This window comes from Cetorhinus maximus, chromosome 27 (genome assembly GCF_964194155.1).
Source record: "Cetorhinus maximus chromosome 27, sCetMax3.hap1.1, whole genome shotgun sequence".
In the NCBI taxonomy this organism is placed as follows: domain Eukaryota; kingdom Metazoa; phylum Chordata; class Chondrichthyes; order Lamniformes; family Cetorhinidae; genus Cetorhinus; species Cetorhinus maximus.
The window spans coordinates 4,086,945-4,103,229 of NC_135905.1; positions in this window are offsets into that span (position 1 = coordinate 4,086,945).

The window sequence follows — 16,285 nt, forward strand, 5'->3', positions numbered from 1 at the left end:
CTCAGTCGGCACAATTTACGCCTTTTCCCACGGTTGCTACAGTGTTCCCCTTTTCCATCAGTGGGTACAGTGTTCCGGTTTTCCCACAGTCGGTACAGTGTTCCCCTTTTCCCTCAGTCGGGACAGTGTTCCCCTTTTCCCTCAGTTGGCACAGTCTTCCCCTTTTCCCCCAGTCGGTACAGTGTTCCCCTTTTCCCTCAGTCGGTACAGTGTTCACCTTTCTGATCAGTCGGCACAGTGTTACCGTTTTCCCTCAGTCGGTAAAGTGTACCCCTTTATCCTCAGTCGGTACAGTCTTCCCCTTTTCCCTCAGTAGGTACAGTCTTCCCCTTTTACCCCGGTTGGTACAGTGGTCCCCTTTTCCCTAAGTCAGCACAGTGTACCCCTTTTCCCTAAGTCGCAACAGTGTACCCCTTTTCCAACAGTCAGCACAGTGTTTCTCTTTCCCACAGTCGGTACAGTTTACCCCTTTTCCCTCAGTTGGTACAGTATTCCCCTTTTCCCTCAGTTGGTACAGTATTTCCCTTTTCCCTCAGTTGGCACAGTGTTCCCCTTTTCCATCAGTCGGCACAGTTTACCCCTTTTCCCTCAGTCGGTACAGTGTACCCCTTTTCCAAAAGTCAGCACACTGTACCCCTTTTCCCCTCTGTCGACACAGTTTCCCCAAATACCTCAATTGGCACAAAGTTCCCCTTTTCCCTCAGTCGGTACAGTATTCCCATTTTCCCCTCAGTTGGCATAGTCTTCCCGCTTTCCCCCAGTTCGTACAGTGTTCCCCTTTTCCCTCAGTTGGCACAGTGTTCCCCTTTTCCCTAAGTTGGCACAGTGTTCCCCTTTTCCCTCAGTCGGCACAGTGTTCCCCTTTTCCCTCAGTCGGTACAGTGTTCCCCTTTTCCCTCATTCCGCGCAGTGTTCCCCATTTTCCTCACTCGGTACAGTGTTCCCATTTTCCCCTCAGTTGACACAGTCTTCCCCTTTTTCCCCGGTTCGTACAGTGTTCCCCTTTCTCCTCAATCGGTACAGTGTACCCCTTTTCCCACAGTCGGTACAGTGCTCCCCTTTTCCCCTCAGTCGGAACAGTGTTACCCTTTTCCCTCAGTCGGTACAGTGTTCCCCTTTCCCCTCAGTCGGTACAGTGTACCCCTTTTCCCTCAGTCGGCACAATGTTCCCCTTTTCCCCTCATTCAGAACCGTGTTACCCTTTTCCCTCAGTCGGTACAGTGTTCCCCTTTCCCCTCAGTCGGTACAGTGTACCGCTTTTCCCTCAGTCGGTACAGTGTTCCCCTTTTCCCTCAGTCGGTACATTGTTCCCATTTTCCATCCGTCGGAACACTGTACCCCTTTTCCCCTCAGTCGACACAGTTTCCCCAAATACCTCAATTGGCACAATGTTCCCCTTTTCCCTCAGTCGGTACAGTGTTCCCCTTCTCCCTCAGTCGGTACAGTGGGTTCCCCTTTTCCCTCAGTCGGTACAGTGTTCCCCTTTTCCCTTAGTCGGTACAGTGTTCCCCTTTTCCCTTAGTCGGTACAGTGTACCCCTTTTCCAAAAGTCAGCACACTGTATCCCGTTTCCCCTCAGTCGACACAGTTTCTCCAAATACCTCAATTGGCACAATGTTGCCCTTTTTCCTCAGTCGGTACAGTGTTCCCCTTTAACCACCGTCGGTACAGTGTTCCCCTTTCCTACAGTCTGCACAGTGTTCCCTTTTTCCCTCAGTTGGCACAGTGTACCCCTTTTCCATCAGTTGACACAGTTTACGCCTTTTCCAACGGTTGCCACAGTGTTCCCCTTTTCCATCAGTCAGCACAGTGTTCCCCTTTTAACTCAGTCGGTACAGTGTTCTCCTTTTCCCTCAGTAGGTACAGTGTACCCCTTTTCCCTCAGTCGGCGCAGTGTTCCCCTTTTCCTTCAGTCAGCACAGTGTTCCCCTTTTCCCTCAGTCAGCACAGTGTTCCCCTTTTCCCTCAGTCGATACAGTGTTCCCCTTTTCCCTCTGTCAGCACAGTGTTCCCCTTTTCCCTCGGTCAGCACAGTGTTCCCCTTTTCCCTAAGTTGGTACAGTGTTCCCCTTTTCCCTCAGTCAACACAGTGTTCCCCTTTTCCCTCAGTCAGCACAGTGTTCCCCTTTTCCCTCAGTCAGCACATTGTTCCCCTCTTCCCTCAGTCGGTAATGTGTTCCCCTTTTCCCTCAGTCAGCACAGTGTTCCCCTTTTCCCTTAGTCAGCACAGTGTTCCCCTTTTCCCTCAGTTGGTACAGTGTTCCCCTTTTCCCTCAGTCGGCACAGTGTACCCCTTTTCCCTCATTCGGTACAGTGTTCCCCTTTTCCCTCAGTCAGCACAGTGTTCCCCTTTTCCCTCAGTCAGCACAGTGTTCCCCTTTTCCCTCAGTCGATACAGTGTTCCCCTTTTCCCTCTGTCAGCACAGTGTTCCCCTTTTCCCTCGGTCAGCACAGTGTTCCCCTTTTCCCTAAGTTGGTACAGTGTTCCCCTTTTCCCTCAGTCAACACAGTGTTCCCCTTTTCCCTCAGTCAGCACAGTGTTCCCCTTTTCCCTCAGTCAGCACATTGTTCCCCTCTTCCCTCAGTCGGTACTGTGTTCCCCTTTTCCCTCAGTCAGCACAGTGTTCCCCTTTTCCCTTAGTCAGCACAGTGTTCCCCTTTTCCCTCAGTTGGTACAGTGTTCCCCTTTTCCCTCAGTCGGCACAGTGTTCCCCTTTTCCCTCAGTCAGCACAGTGTTCCCCTTTCTTTCAGTCAGCACAGTGTTCCCCTTTTCTTTCAGTCGATACAGTGTTCCCCTTTTCCCTCTGTCAGCACAGTGTTCCCCTTTTCCCTCAGTCAGCACAGTGTTCCCCTTTTCCCTCAGTTGGTACAGTGTTCCCCTTTTCCCTCAGTCAGCACAGTGTTCCCCTTTTCCCTCAGTCAGCACAGTGTTCCCCTTTTCCATTAGTCGGCACAGTGTTCCCCTTTTCCCTCAGTCGGTACATTGTTCCCCTTTTCCCCCAGTTGGTACAGTCTTCCCCTTTTCCCCCAGTCGGTACAGTGTTCCCCTTTTCCCTCAGTCGGTACAGTGTTCCCCTTTTCCCTCAGTCGGTACAGTGTTCCCCTTTTCCCTCAGTCGGCACAGTGTTCCCCTTTTCCATTAGTCGGCACAGTGTTCCCCTTTTCCCTCAGTCGGTACATTGTTCCCCTTTTCCCCCAGTTGGTACAGTCTTCCCCTTTTCCCCCAGTCGGTACAATGTTCCCCTTTTCCCTTAGTCGGTACAGTGTTCCCCTTTTCCCTTAGTCGGTACAGTGTTCCCATTTTCCATCCGTTGGAACACTGTACCCCGTTTCCCCTCAGTCGACACAGTTTCCCCAAATACCTCAATTGGCACAATGTTGCCCTTTTTCCTCAGTCGGTACAGTGTTCCGCTTTCCCCACAGTCGGTACAGTGTTTCCCTTTTCCATCGGTCAGTACAGTGTACCCCTTTTCCCTCAGTCCGTACAGTGTACCCCTTTTCCCTCTGTCCGGACAGTGTTCTCCTTTTCCCTCAGTCGGTACAGTGTTCCCCTTTTCCCTCAGTCGGTACAGTGTTCCCCTTTTCCCTCAGTTGGCACAGTGTACCCCTTTCCCACAGTCAGCACAGTGTACCCCCTTTCCCCTCATTATGCACAGAGTACCCCTTTTCCATAAGTTGGCACAGTATTCCCCTTTTCCCTAAGTCGGCACAGTGTACCCCTTTTCCCTATGATGGCACAGTGTACCCCTTTTCCCTAAGATGGCACAGTGTACCCCTTTTCCATAAGTTGGCACAGTGTTCCCCTTTTCCCTAAGATGGCACAGTGTACCCCTTTTCTATAAGTTGGCACAGTGTACCCCTTTTCCCTAAGTGGGCACAGTGTGCCCCTTTTCCATAAGTTGGCACAGTGTCCCCCTTTTCCATAAGTTGGCACAGTGTTCCCCTTTTTCCTAAGTGGGCACAGTGTTCCCCTTTACCCTCTGTCGGCACAGTGTAACCCTTTCGCCACAGTCGGCATAATGTACCCCTTTTCCCCTCATTCAGCACAGTGTATCCCTTTTCCATAAGTTGGCACAGTGTTCCCCTTTACCCTCAGTCGGCACAGTGTACCCCTTTCCCCACAGTCAGCACAGTGTACCCCCTTTCCCCTCATTCAGCACAGTGTACCCCTTTCCCTTAAATTGGCACAGTGTACCCCTTTTCCCTAAGATGGCACCGCGTACCCCTTTTCCATAAGTTGGCACAGTGTTCCCCTTTTCCCTAAGTTAGCACAGTGTACCCATTTTCCATAAGTTGGCACAGTGTTCCCCTTTTTCCTAAGTGGCACAGTGATCCCCTTTACCCTCTGTCAGCACAGTGTTCCCCTTTCCCCTCAGTCGGCACAGTGTAATCCTTTCGCCACAATCAGCATAATGTACCCCTTTTCCCCTATGTCGGTACAGTGTACCCCTTTTCCCTAAGTCAGAACAGTGTTCCCCTTTTCCCTCAGTCGGTACAGTGTTCCCCTTTTCCCTCAGTCGGTACAGTGTTCCCCTTTTGCCTCAGTAGGCACAGTGTTCCCCTTTTCCCTCAGTCGGTACAGTGTTCCCCTTTTCCCTCAGTCGGTACAGTGTTCCCCTTTTCCCTCAGTCCGTACAGTGTAGCCCTTTCCCCTCAGTCGGAACAGTGTACCCCTTTTCCCTCATACCGCGCAGTGTTCCCCATTTACCTCACTCGGTACAGCGTTCCCCTTTTCCCTCAGTCGGTACGGTGTTCCCCTTTTCCCTCAGTCGGCACAGTGTTCCCCTTTTCCCTCAGTCGGTACAGTGTTCCCCTTTTCCCTCAGTTGGTACAGTGTTCCCCTTTACCCTCAGTCGGTACAGTGTACCCCTTTCCCCACAGTCAGCACAGTGTACCCCTTTTCCCTCAGTCGGTACAGTGTTCCCCTTTTCCCTTTGTCGGTACAGTGTTCCCCTTTCCCCCTCAGTCGATACAGTGTTCCCCTTTTCCCTCAGTCAGCACTGTGTTCCCCTTTCCCCCTCAGTTGACACAGTGTTCCCCTTTTCCCAAAGTCGGTACAGTGTACCCCTTTCCCCTCAGTCGGTACAGTGTTCCCCTTTTCCGTCAGTCGGTACAGTGTTCTCATTTTCCCTCAGTCGGCACAGTGTTCCCCTTTTCCATGTCGGTACAGTGTTCCCATTTACCCTCTGTCGGTACAGTGTTCCCCTTTTCCCTCAGTCGGTAAAGTGTTCCCTTTTCCCTCAGTCAGCACAATGTACCCCTATTCCATGTCGGTACAGTGTACCCCTTTTCCCTCAGTCGGTACAGTGTTCCCTTTTCCCTCAGTCGGCACAGTGTTCCCCTTTTCCCTCAGTCGGTACATTTTTCCTCTTTACCCTCAGTCGGTACAGTGTACCCCTTTCCCCACAGTCAGCACAGTGTTCCCCTTTTCCTTCAGTTGGTACAGTGTTCCCCTGTTCCCCTCAGTTGGCACAGTGTACCCCTTTTCCCTCAGTCGGCACAGTGTTCCCCTTTTCCCTCAGTCGGCACAGTGTTCCACTTTTCCCTAAGTTGGCACAGTGTTCCCCTTTTCCTTCAGTTGGTACAGTGCTCCCCTTTTCCCCTCAGTCGGCACAGTGTTCCCCTTTTCCCTCAGTCGTTACAGTGTTCCCCTTTTCCCTCAGTCGGTACAGTGTTCCCCTTTCCCCCTCAGTCGATACAGTGTTCCCCTTTTCCCTCAGTCAGCACTGTGTTCCCCTTTCCCCCTCAGTCGACACAGTGTTCCCCTTTTCCCACAGTCGGTACAGTGTACCCCTTTCCCCTCAGTCGGTACAGTGTTCCCCTTTTCCGTCAGTCGGTACAGTGTTCCCATTTTCCCTCAGTCGACACAGTGTTCCCCTTTTCCATCAGTCGGCACAGTGTTCCCCTTTTCCATGTCGGTACAGTGTTCCCATTTACCCTCTGTCGATACAGTGTTCCCCTTTTCCCTCAGTCGGTACAGTGTTCCCTTTTCCCTCAGTCAGCACAATGTACCCCTTTTCCCTCAGTCGGTACAGTGTTCCCTTTTCCCTCAGTCGGTACAGTGTTCCCTTTTCCCTCAGTCGGCACAGTGTTCCCCTTTTCCCTCAGTCGGTACAGTGTTCCCCTTTTCCCTCAGTCGGCACAGTGTTCCCCTTTTCCCTCAGTCGGTACAGTGTTCCCCTTTTCCCTCAGTCGGTACAGTGTTCCCTTTTGCCTCAGTCGGCACAGTGTACCCCTTTTCCATGTCGGTACAGTGTACCCCTTTTCCCTCAGTCGGTACAGTGTACCCCTTTTCCCTCAGTCGGTACAGTGTTCCCCTTTTCCCTCAGTCGGTACAGTGTTCCCCTTTTCCCTCAGTCGGCCCAGTGTACCCCTTTTCCATGTCGGTACAGTGTACCCCTTTTCCCTCAGTCAGCACAGTGTCCCCCGTTTCCCTCAGTCGGTACAGTGTACCCCTTTTCCCTAAGTCGGCACAGTGTTCCCCTTTTCCCTAAGATGGCACAGTGTTCCCCTTTTCCCTAAGATGGCACAGTGTACCCCTTTTCCATAAGTTGGCACAGTGTTCCCCTTTTCCCTAAGTTGGCACTGTGTTCCCCTTTTCCACAAGTTGGCACAGTGTACCCCTTTTCCGTAAGTCGGCACAGTGTACCCCTTATCCACTCAGTCGGTACAGTGTTCTCCTTTACCCTCAGTCGGCACAGTGTACCCCTTATCCACTCAGTCGGTACAGTGTTCCCCTTTACCCTCAGTCCGTACAGTGTAGCCCTTTCCCCTCAGTCGAAACAGTGTACCCCTTTTCCCTCATACCGCGCAGTGTTCCCCATTTACCTCACTAGGTACAGCGTTCCCCTTTTCCCTCAATCGGTACGGTGTTCCCGTTTTCCCTCAGTCGGTACAGTGTTCCCTTTCCCTTAGTCAGCACAATGTACCCCTTTTCCATGTCGGTACAGTGTACCCCTTTTCCCTCAGTTGGTACAGTGTTCCCCTTTTCCCACAGTCCATACAGTGTTCCCCTTTTCCCTCAGTCGGCACAGTGTACCCCTTTTCCCTCAGTCGGCACAGTGTACCCCTTTTCCCTAAGTCGGCACAGTGTTCCCCTTTTCCCCAAGTTGGCATAGTGTACCCCTTTTCCCTCAGTCGGCACAGTGTTCCCCTTTTCCCTCAGTCGGTACAGTGTTCCCCTTTTCCCTCAGTCGGTACAGTGTTCCCCTTTCCCCCTCAGTCGACACAGTGTTCCCCTTTTCCCAAAGTCGGTACAGTGTACCCCTTTCCCCTCAGTCGGTACAGTGTTCCCCTTTTCCGTCAGTCGGTACAGTGTTCTCATTTTCCCTCAGTCGGCACAGTGTTCCCCTTTTCCATGTCGGTACAGTGTTCCCATTTACCCTCTGTCGGTACAGTGTTCCCCTTTTCCCTCAGTCGGTACAGTGTTCCCTTTTCCCTCAGTCAGCACAATGTACCCCTTTTCCATGTCGGTACAGTGTACCCCTTTTCCCTCAGTCGGTACAGTGTTCCCTTTTCCCTCAGTCGGCACAGTGTTCCCCTTTTCCCTCAGTCGGTACAGTGTTCCCCTTTACCCTCAGTCGGTACAGTGTACCCCTTTCCCCACAGTCAGCACAGTGTTCCCCTTTTCCTTCAGTTGGTACAGTGTTCCCCTGTTCCCCTCAGTTGGCACAGTGTACCCCTTTTCCCTCAGTCGGCACAGTGTTCCCCTTTTCCCTCAGTCGGCACAGTGTTCCACTTTTCCCTAAGTTGGCACAGTGTTCCCCTTTTCCTTCAGTTGGTACAGTGCTCCCCTTTTCCCCTCAGTCGGCACAGTGTTCCCCTTTTCCCTCAGTCGTTACAGTGTTCCCCTTTTCCCTCAGTCGGTACAGTGTTCCCCTTTCCCCCTCAGTCGATACAGTGTTCCCCTTTTCCCTCAGTCAGCACTGTGTTCCCCTTTCCCCCTCAGTCGACACAGTGTTCCCCTTTTCCCACAGTCGGTACAGTGTACCCCTTTCCCCTCAGTCGGTACAGTGTTCCCCTTTTCCGTCAGTCGGTACAGTGTTCCCTTTTTCCCTCAGTCGACACAGTGTTCCCCTTTTCCATCAGTCGGCACAGTGTTCCCCTTTTCCATGTCGGTACAGTGTTCCCATTTACCCTCTGTCGATACAGTGTTCCCCTTTTCCCTCAGTCGGTACAGTGTTTTCTTTTCCCTCAGTCAGCACAATGTACCCCTTTTCCCTCAGTCGGTACAGTGTTCCCTTTTCCCTCAGTCGGCACAGTGTTCCCCTTTTCCCTCAGTCGGTACAGTGTTCCCCTTTTCCCTCAGTCGGCACAGTGTTCCCCTTTTCCCTCAGTCGGTACAGTGTTCCCCTTTTCCCTCAGTCGGTACAGTGTTCCCTTTTGCCTCAGTCGGCACAGTGTACCCCTTTTCCATGTCGGTACAGTGTACCCCTTTTCCCTCAGTCGGTACAGTGTACCCCTTTTCCCTCAGTCGGTACAGTGTTCCCCTTTTCCCTCAGTCGGTACAGTGTTCCCCTTTTCCCTCAGTCGGCCCAGTGTACCCCTTTTCCATGTCGGTACAGTGTACCCCTTTTCCCTCAGTCAGCACAGTGTCCCCCGTTTCCCTCAGTCGGTACAGTGTACCCCTTTTCCCTAAGTCGGCACAGTGTTCCCCTTTTCCCTAAGATGGCACAGTGTTCCCCTTTTCCCTAAGATGGCACAGTGTACCCCTTTTCCATAAGTTGGCACAGTGTTCCCCTTTTCCCTAAGTTGGCACTGTGTTCCCCTTTTCCACAAGTTGGCACAGTGTACCCCTTTTCCGTAAGTCGGCACAGTGTACCCCTTATCCACTCAGTCGGTACAGTGTTCTCCTTTACCCTCAGTCGGCACAGTGTACCCCTTATCCACTCAGTCGGTACAGTGTTCCCCTTTACCCTCAGTCCGTACAGTGTAGCCCTTTCCCCTCAGTCGAAACAGTGTACCCCTTTTCCCTCATACCGCGCAGTGTTCCCCATTTACCTCACTAGGTACAGCGTTCCCCTTTTCCCTCAATCGGTACGGTGTTCCCGTTTTCCCTCAGTCGGTACAGTGTTCCCTTTCCCTTAGTCAGCACAATGTACCCCTTTTCCATGTCGGTACAGTGTACCCCTTTTCCCTCAGTTGGTACAGTGTTCCCCTTTTCCCACAGTCCATACAGTGTTCCCCTTTTCCCTCAGTCGGCACAGTGTACCCCTTTTCCCTCAGTCGGCACAGTGTACCCCTTTTCCCTAAGTCGGCACAGTGTTCCCCTTTTCCCCAAGTTGGCATAGTGTACCCCTTTTCCCTCAGTCGGCACAGTGTTCCCCTTTTCCCTCAGTCGGTACAGTGTTCCCCTTTTCCCTCAGTCGGTACAGTGTTCCCCTTTCCCCCTCAGTCGACACAGTGTTCCCCTTTTCCCAAAGTCGGTACAGTGTACCCCTTTCCCCTCAGTCGGTACAGTGTTCCCCTTTTCCGTCAGTCGGTACAGTGTTCTCATTTTCCCTCAGTCGGCACAGTGTTCCCCTTTTCCATGTCGGTACAGTGTTCCCATTTACCCTCTGTCGGTACAGTGTTCCCCTTTTCCCTCAGTCGGTACAGTGTTCCCTTTTCCCTCAGTCAGCACAATGTACCCCTTTTCCATGTCGGTACAGTGTACCCCTTTTCCCTCAGTCGGTACAGTGTTCCCTTTTCCCTCAGTCGGCACAGTGTTCCCCTTTTCCCTCAGTCGGTACAGTGTTCCCCTTTACCCTCAGTCGGTACAGTGTACCCCTTTCCCCACAGTCAGCACAGTGTTCCCCTTTTCCTTCAGTTGGTACAGTGTTCCCCTGTTCCCCTCAGTTGGCACAGTGTACCCCTTTTCCCTCAGTCGGCACAGTGTTCCCCTTTTCCCTCAGTCGGCACAGTGTTCCACTTTTCCCTAAGTTGGCACAGTGTTCCCCTTTTCCTTCAGTTGGTACAGTGCTCCCCTTTTCCCCTCAGTCGGCACAGTGTTCCCCTTTTCCCTCAGTCGTTACAGTGTTCCCCTTTTCCCTCAGTCGGTACAGTGTTCCCCTTTCCCCCTCAGTCGATACAGTGTTCCCCTTTTCCCTCAGTCAGCACTGTGTTCCCCTTTCCCCCTCAGTCGACACAGTGTTCCCCTTTTCCCACAGTCGGTACAGTGTACCCCTTTCCCCTCAGTCGGTACAGTGTTCCCCTTTTCCGTCAGTCGGTACAGTGTTCCCTTTTTCCCTCAGTCGACACAGTGTTCCCCTTTTCCATCAGTCGGCACAGTGTTCCCCTTTTCCATGTCGGTACAGTGTTCCCATTTACCCTCTGTCGATACAGTGTTCCCCTTTTCCCTCAGTCGGTACAGTGTTTTCTTTTCCCTCAGTCAGCACAATGTACCCCTTTTCCCTCAGTCGGTACAGTGTTCCCTTTTCCCTCAGTCGGTACAGTGTTCCCTTTTCCCTCAGTCGGCACAGTGTTCCCCTTTTTCCTAAGTGGCACAGTGATCCCCTTTACCCTCTGTCAGCACAGTGTTCCCCTTTCCCCTCAGTCGGCACAGTGTAATCCTTTCGCCACAATCAGCATAATGTACCCCTTTTCCCCTATGTCGGTACAGTGTACCCCTTTTCCCTAAGTCAGAACAGTGTTCCCCTTTTCCCTCAGTCGGTACAGTGTTCCCCTTTTCCCTCAGTCGGTACAGTGTTCCCCTTTTGCCTCAGTAGGCACAGTGTTCTCCTTTTCCCTCAGTCGGTACAGTGTTCCCCTTTTCCCTCAGTCGGTACAGTGTTCCCCTTTTCCCTCAGTCCGTACAGTGTAGCCCTTTTCCCCTTAGTCCGTACAATGTTCCCCATTTCCCTCAGTCCGTACAGTGTAGCCCTTTCCCCTCAGTCGGAACAGTGTACCCCTTTTCCCTCATACCGCGCAGTGTTCCCCATTTACCTCACTCGGTACAGCATTCCCCTTTTCCCTCAGTCGGTACGGTGTTCCCCTTTTCCCTCAGTCGGCACAGTGTTCCCCTTTTCCCTCAGTCGGTACAGTGTTCCCCTTTTCCCTCAGTCGGTACAGTGTTCCCCTTTACCCTCAGTCGGTACAGTGTACCCCTTTCCCCACAGTCAGCACAGTGTACCCCTTTTCCCTCAGTCGGTACAGTGTTCCCCTTTTCCCTCAGTCGGTACACTGTTCCCCTTTCCCCCTCAGTCGATACAGTGTTCCCCTTTTCCCTCAGTCAGCACTGTGTTCCCCTTTCCCCCTCAGTTGACACAGTGTTCCCCTTTTCCCAAAGTCGGTACAGTGTACCCCTTTCCCCTCAGTCGGTACAGTGTTCCCCTTTTCCGTCAGTCGGTACAGTGTTCTCATTTTCCCTCAGTCGGCACAGTGTTCCCCTTTTCCATGTCGGTACAGTGTTCCCATTTACCCTCTGTCGGTACAGTGTTCCCCTTTTCCCTCAGTCGGTACAGTGTTCCCTTTTCCCTCAGTCAGCACAATGTACCCCTTTTCCATGTAGGTACAGTGTACCCCTTTTCCCTCAGTCGGTACAGTGTTCCCTTTTCCCTCAGTCGGCACAGTGTTCCCCTTTTCCCTCAGTCGGTACAGTGTTCCCCTTTACCCTCAGTCGGTACAGTGTACCCCTTTCCCCACAGTCAGCACAGTGTTCCCCTTTTCCTTCAGTTGGTACAGTGTTCCCCTGTTCCCCTCAGTTGGCACAGTGTACCCCTTTTCCCTCAGTAGGCACAGTGTTCCCCTTTTCCCTCAGTCGGCACAGTGTTCCACTTTTCCCTAAGTTGGCACAGTGTTCCCCTTTTCCTTCAGTTGGTACAGTGCTCCCCTTTTCCCCTCAGTCGGCACAGTGTTCCCCTTTTCCCTCAGTCGTTACAGTGTTCCCCTTTTCCCTCAGTCGGTACAGTGTTCCCCTTTCCCCCTCAGTCGATACAGTGTTCCCCTTTTCCCTCAGTCAGCACTGTGTTCCCCTTTCCCCCTCAGTCGACACAGTGTTCCCCTTTTCCCACAGTCGGTACAGTGTACCCCTTTCCCCTCAGTCGGTACAGTGTTCCCCTTTTCCCTCAGTCGGTACAGTGTTCCCCTTTCCCCCTCAGTCGATACAGTGTTCCCCTTTTCCCTCAGTCAGCACTGTGTTCCCCTTTCCCCCTCAGTCGACACAGTGTTCCCCTTTTCCCACAGTCGGTACAGTGTACCCCTTTCCCCTCAGTCGGTACAGTGTTCCCCTTTTCCGTCAGTCGGTACAGTGTTCCCATTTTCCCTCAGTCGACACAGTGTTCCCCTTTTCCATCAGTCGGCACAGTGTTCCCCTTTTCCATGTCGGTACAGTGTTCCCATTTACCCTCTGTCGATACAGTGTTCCCCTTTTCCCTCAGTCGGTACAGTGTTCCCTTTTCCCTCAGTCAGCACAATGTACCCCTTTTCCCTCAGTCGGTACAGTGTTCCCTTTTCCCTCAGTCGGTACAGTGTTCCCTTTTCCCTCAGTCGGCACAGTGTTCCCCTTTTCCCTCAGTCGGTACAGTGTTCCCCTTTTCCCTCAGTCGGCACAGTGTTCCCCTTTTCCCTCAGTCGGTACAGTGTTCCCCTTTTCCCTCAGTCGGTACAGTGTTCCCTTTTCCCTCAGTCGGCACAGTGTACCCCTTTTCCATGTCGGTACAGTGTACCCCTTTTCCCTCAGTCGGTACAGTGTACCCCTTTTCCCTCAGTCGGTACATTGTTCCCCTTTTCCCTCAGTCGGTACAGTGTTCCCTTTTCCCTCAGTCGGCCCAGTGTACCCCTTTTCCATGTCGGTACAGTGTACCCCTTTTCCCTCAGTCAGCACAGTGTCCCCCGTTTCCCTCAGTCGGTACAGTGTACCCCTTTTCCCTAAGTCGGCACAGTGTTCCCCTTTTCCCTAAGATGGCACAGTGTACCCCTTTTCCATAAGTTGGCACAGTGTTCCCCTTTTCCCTAAGTTGGCACTGTGTTCCCCTTTTCCACAAGTTGGCACAGTGTACCCCTTTTCCGTAAGTCGGCACAGTGTACCCCTTATCCACTCAGTCGGTACAGTGTTCTCCTTTACCCTCAGTCGGCACAGTGTACCCCTTATCCACTCAGTCGGTACAGTGTTCCCCTTTACCCTCAGTCCGTACAGTGTAGCCCTTTCCCCTCAGTCGAAACAGTGTACCCCTTTTCCCTCATACCGCGCAGTGTTCCCCATTTACCTCACTAGGTACAGCGTTCCCCTTTTCCCTCAATCGGTACGGTGTTCCCGTTTTCCCTCAGTCGGTACAGTGTTCCCTTTCCCTTAGTCAGCACAATGTACCCCTTTTCCATGTCGGTACAGTGTACCCCTTTTCCCTCAGTTGGTACAGTGTTCCCCTTTTCCCACAGTCCATACAGTGTTCCCCTTTTCCCTCAGTCGGCACAGTGTACCCCTTTTCCCTCAGTCGGCACAGTGTACCCCTTTTCCCTAAGTCGGCACAGTGTTCCCCTTTTCCCCAAGTTGGCATAGTGTACCCCTTTTCCCTCAGTCGGCACAGTGTTCCCCTTTTCCCTCTGTCGGTACAGTGTTCCCCTTTTCCCTCAGTCGGTACAGTGTTCCCCTTTCCCCCTCAGTCGATACAGTGTTCCCCTTTTCCCTCAGTCAGCACTGTGTTCCCCTTTCCCCCTCAGTCGACACAGTGTTCCCCTTTTCCCAAAGTCGGTACAGTGTACCCCTTTCCCCTCAGTCGGTACAGTGTTCCCCTTTTCCGTCAGTCGGTACAGTGTTCTCATTTTCCCTCAGTCGGCACAGTGTTCCCCTTTTCCATGTCGGTACAGTGTTCCCATTTACCCTCTGTCGGTACAGTGTTCCCCTTTTCCCTCAGTCGGTACAGTGTTCCCTTTTCCCTCAGTCAGCACAATGTACCCCTTTTCCATGTCGGTACAGTGTACCCCTTTTCCCTCAGTCGGTACAGTGTTCCCTTTTCCCTCAGTCGGCACAGTGTTCCCCTTTTCCCTCAGTCGGTACAGTGTTCCCCTTTACCCTCAGTCGGTACAGTGTACCCCTTTCCCCACAGTCAGCACAGTGTTCCCCTTTTCCTTCAGTTGGTACAGTGTTCCCCTGTTCCCCTCAGTTGGCACAGTGTACCCCTTTTCCCTCAGTCGGCACAGTGTTCCCCTTTTCCCTCAGTCGGCACAGTGTTCCACTTTTCCCTAAGTTGGCACAGTGTTCCCCTTTTCCTTCAGTTGGTACAGTGCTCCCCTTTTCCCCTCAGTCGGCACAGTGTTCCCCTTTTCCCTCAGTCGTTACAGTGTTCCCCTTTTCCCTCAGTCGGTACAGTGTTCCCCTTTCCCCCTCAGTCGATACAGTGTTCCCCTTTTCCCTCAGTCAGCACTGTGTTCCCCTTTCCCCCTCAGTCGACACAGTGTTCCCCTTTTCCCACAGTCGGTACAGTGTACCCCTTTCCCCTCAGTCGGTACAGTGTTCCCCTTTTCCGTCAGTCGGTACAGTGTTCCCATTTTCCCTCAGTCGACACAGTGTTCCCCTTTTCCATCAGTCGGCACAGTGTTCCCCTTTTCCATGTCGGTACAGTGTTCCCATTTACCCTCTGTCGATACAGTGTTCCCCTTTTCCCTCAGTCGGTACAGTGTTCCCTTTTCCCTCAGTCAGCACAATGTACCCCTTTTCCCTCTGTCGGTACAGTGTTCCCTTTTCCCTCAGTCGGTACAGTGTTCCCTTTTCCCTCAGTCGGCACAGTGTTCCCCTTTTCCCTCAGTCGGTACAGTGTTCCCCTTTTCCCTCAGTCGGCACAGTGTTCCCATTTTCCCTCAGTCGGTACAGTGTTCCCCTTTTCCCTCAGTCGGTACAGTGTTCCCTTTTCCCTCAGTCGGCACAGTGTACCCCTTTTCCATGTCGGTACAGTGTACCCCTTTTCCCTCAGTCGGTACAGTGTACCCCTTTTCCCTCAGTCGGTACAGTGTTCCCCTTTTCCCTCAGTCGGTACAGTGTTCCCTTTTCCCTCAGTCGGCCCAGTGTACCCCTTTTCCATGTCGGTACAGTGTACCCCTTTTCCCTCAGTCAGCACAGTGTCCCCCGTTTCCCTCAGTCGGTACAGTGTACCCCTTTTCCCTAAGTCGGCACAGTGTTCCCCTTTTCCCTAAGATGGCACAGTGTACCCCTTTTCCATAAGTTGGCACAGTGTTCCCCTTTTCCCTAAGTTGGCACTGTGTTCCCCTTTTCCACAAGTTGGCACAGTGTACCCCTTTTCCGTAAGTCGGCACAGTGTACCCCTTATCCACTCAGTCGGTACAGTGTTCTCCTTTACCCTCAGTCGGCACAGTGTACCCCTTATCCACTCAGTAGGTACAGTGTTCCCCTTTACCCTCAGTCCGTACAGTGTAGCCCTTTCCCCTCAGTCGGAACAGTGTACCCCTTTTCCCTCATACCGCGCACTGTTCCCCATTTACCTCACTAGGTACAGCGTTCCCCTTTTCCCTCAATCGGTACGGTGTTCCCGTTTTCCCTCAGTCGGTACAGTGTTCCCTTTCCCTTAGTCAGCACAATGTACCCCTTTTCCATGTCGGTACAGTGTACCCCTTTTCCCTCAGTTGGTACAGTGTTCCCCTTTTCCCACAGTCCATACAGTGTTCCCCTTTTCCCTCAGTCGGCACAGTGTACCCCTTTTCCCTCAGTCGGCACAGTGTACCCCTTTTCCCTAAGTCGGCACAGTGTTCCCCTTTTCCCCAAGTTGGCATAGTGTACCCCTTTTCCCTCAGTCGGCACAGTGTTCCCCTTTTCCCTCAGTCGGTACAGTGTTCCCCTTTTCCCTCAGTCGGTACAGTGTTCAATTTTCCCTCAGTCGGCACAGTGTACCCCTTTTCCATGTCGGTACAGTGTACCCCTTTTCCCTCAGTCGGTACAGTGTACCCCTTTTCCCTCAGTCGGTACAGTGTTCCCCTTTTCCCTCAGTCGGTACAGTGTTCCCTTTTCCCTCAGTCGGCACAGTGTAACCCTTTTCCATGTCGGTACAGTGTACCCCTTTTCCCTCAGTCAGCACAGTGTCCCCCATTTCCCTCAGTCGGTACAGTGTACCCCTTTTCCCTAAGTCGGCACAGTGCTCCCCTTTTCCCTAAGATGGCACAGTGTACCCCTTTTCCATAAGTTGGCACAGTGTTCCCCTTTTCCCTAAGTTGGCACAGTGTTCCCCTTTTCCCTAAGTCGGCACAGTGTACCCCTTATCCACTCAGTCGGTACAGTGTTCCCCTTTACCCTCAGTCCGTACAGTGTAGCCCTTTCCCCTCAGTCGGAACAGTGTACCCCTTTTCCCTCATACCGCGCAG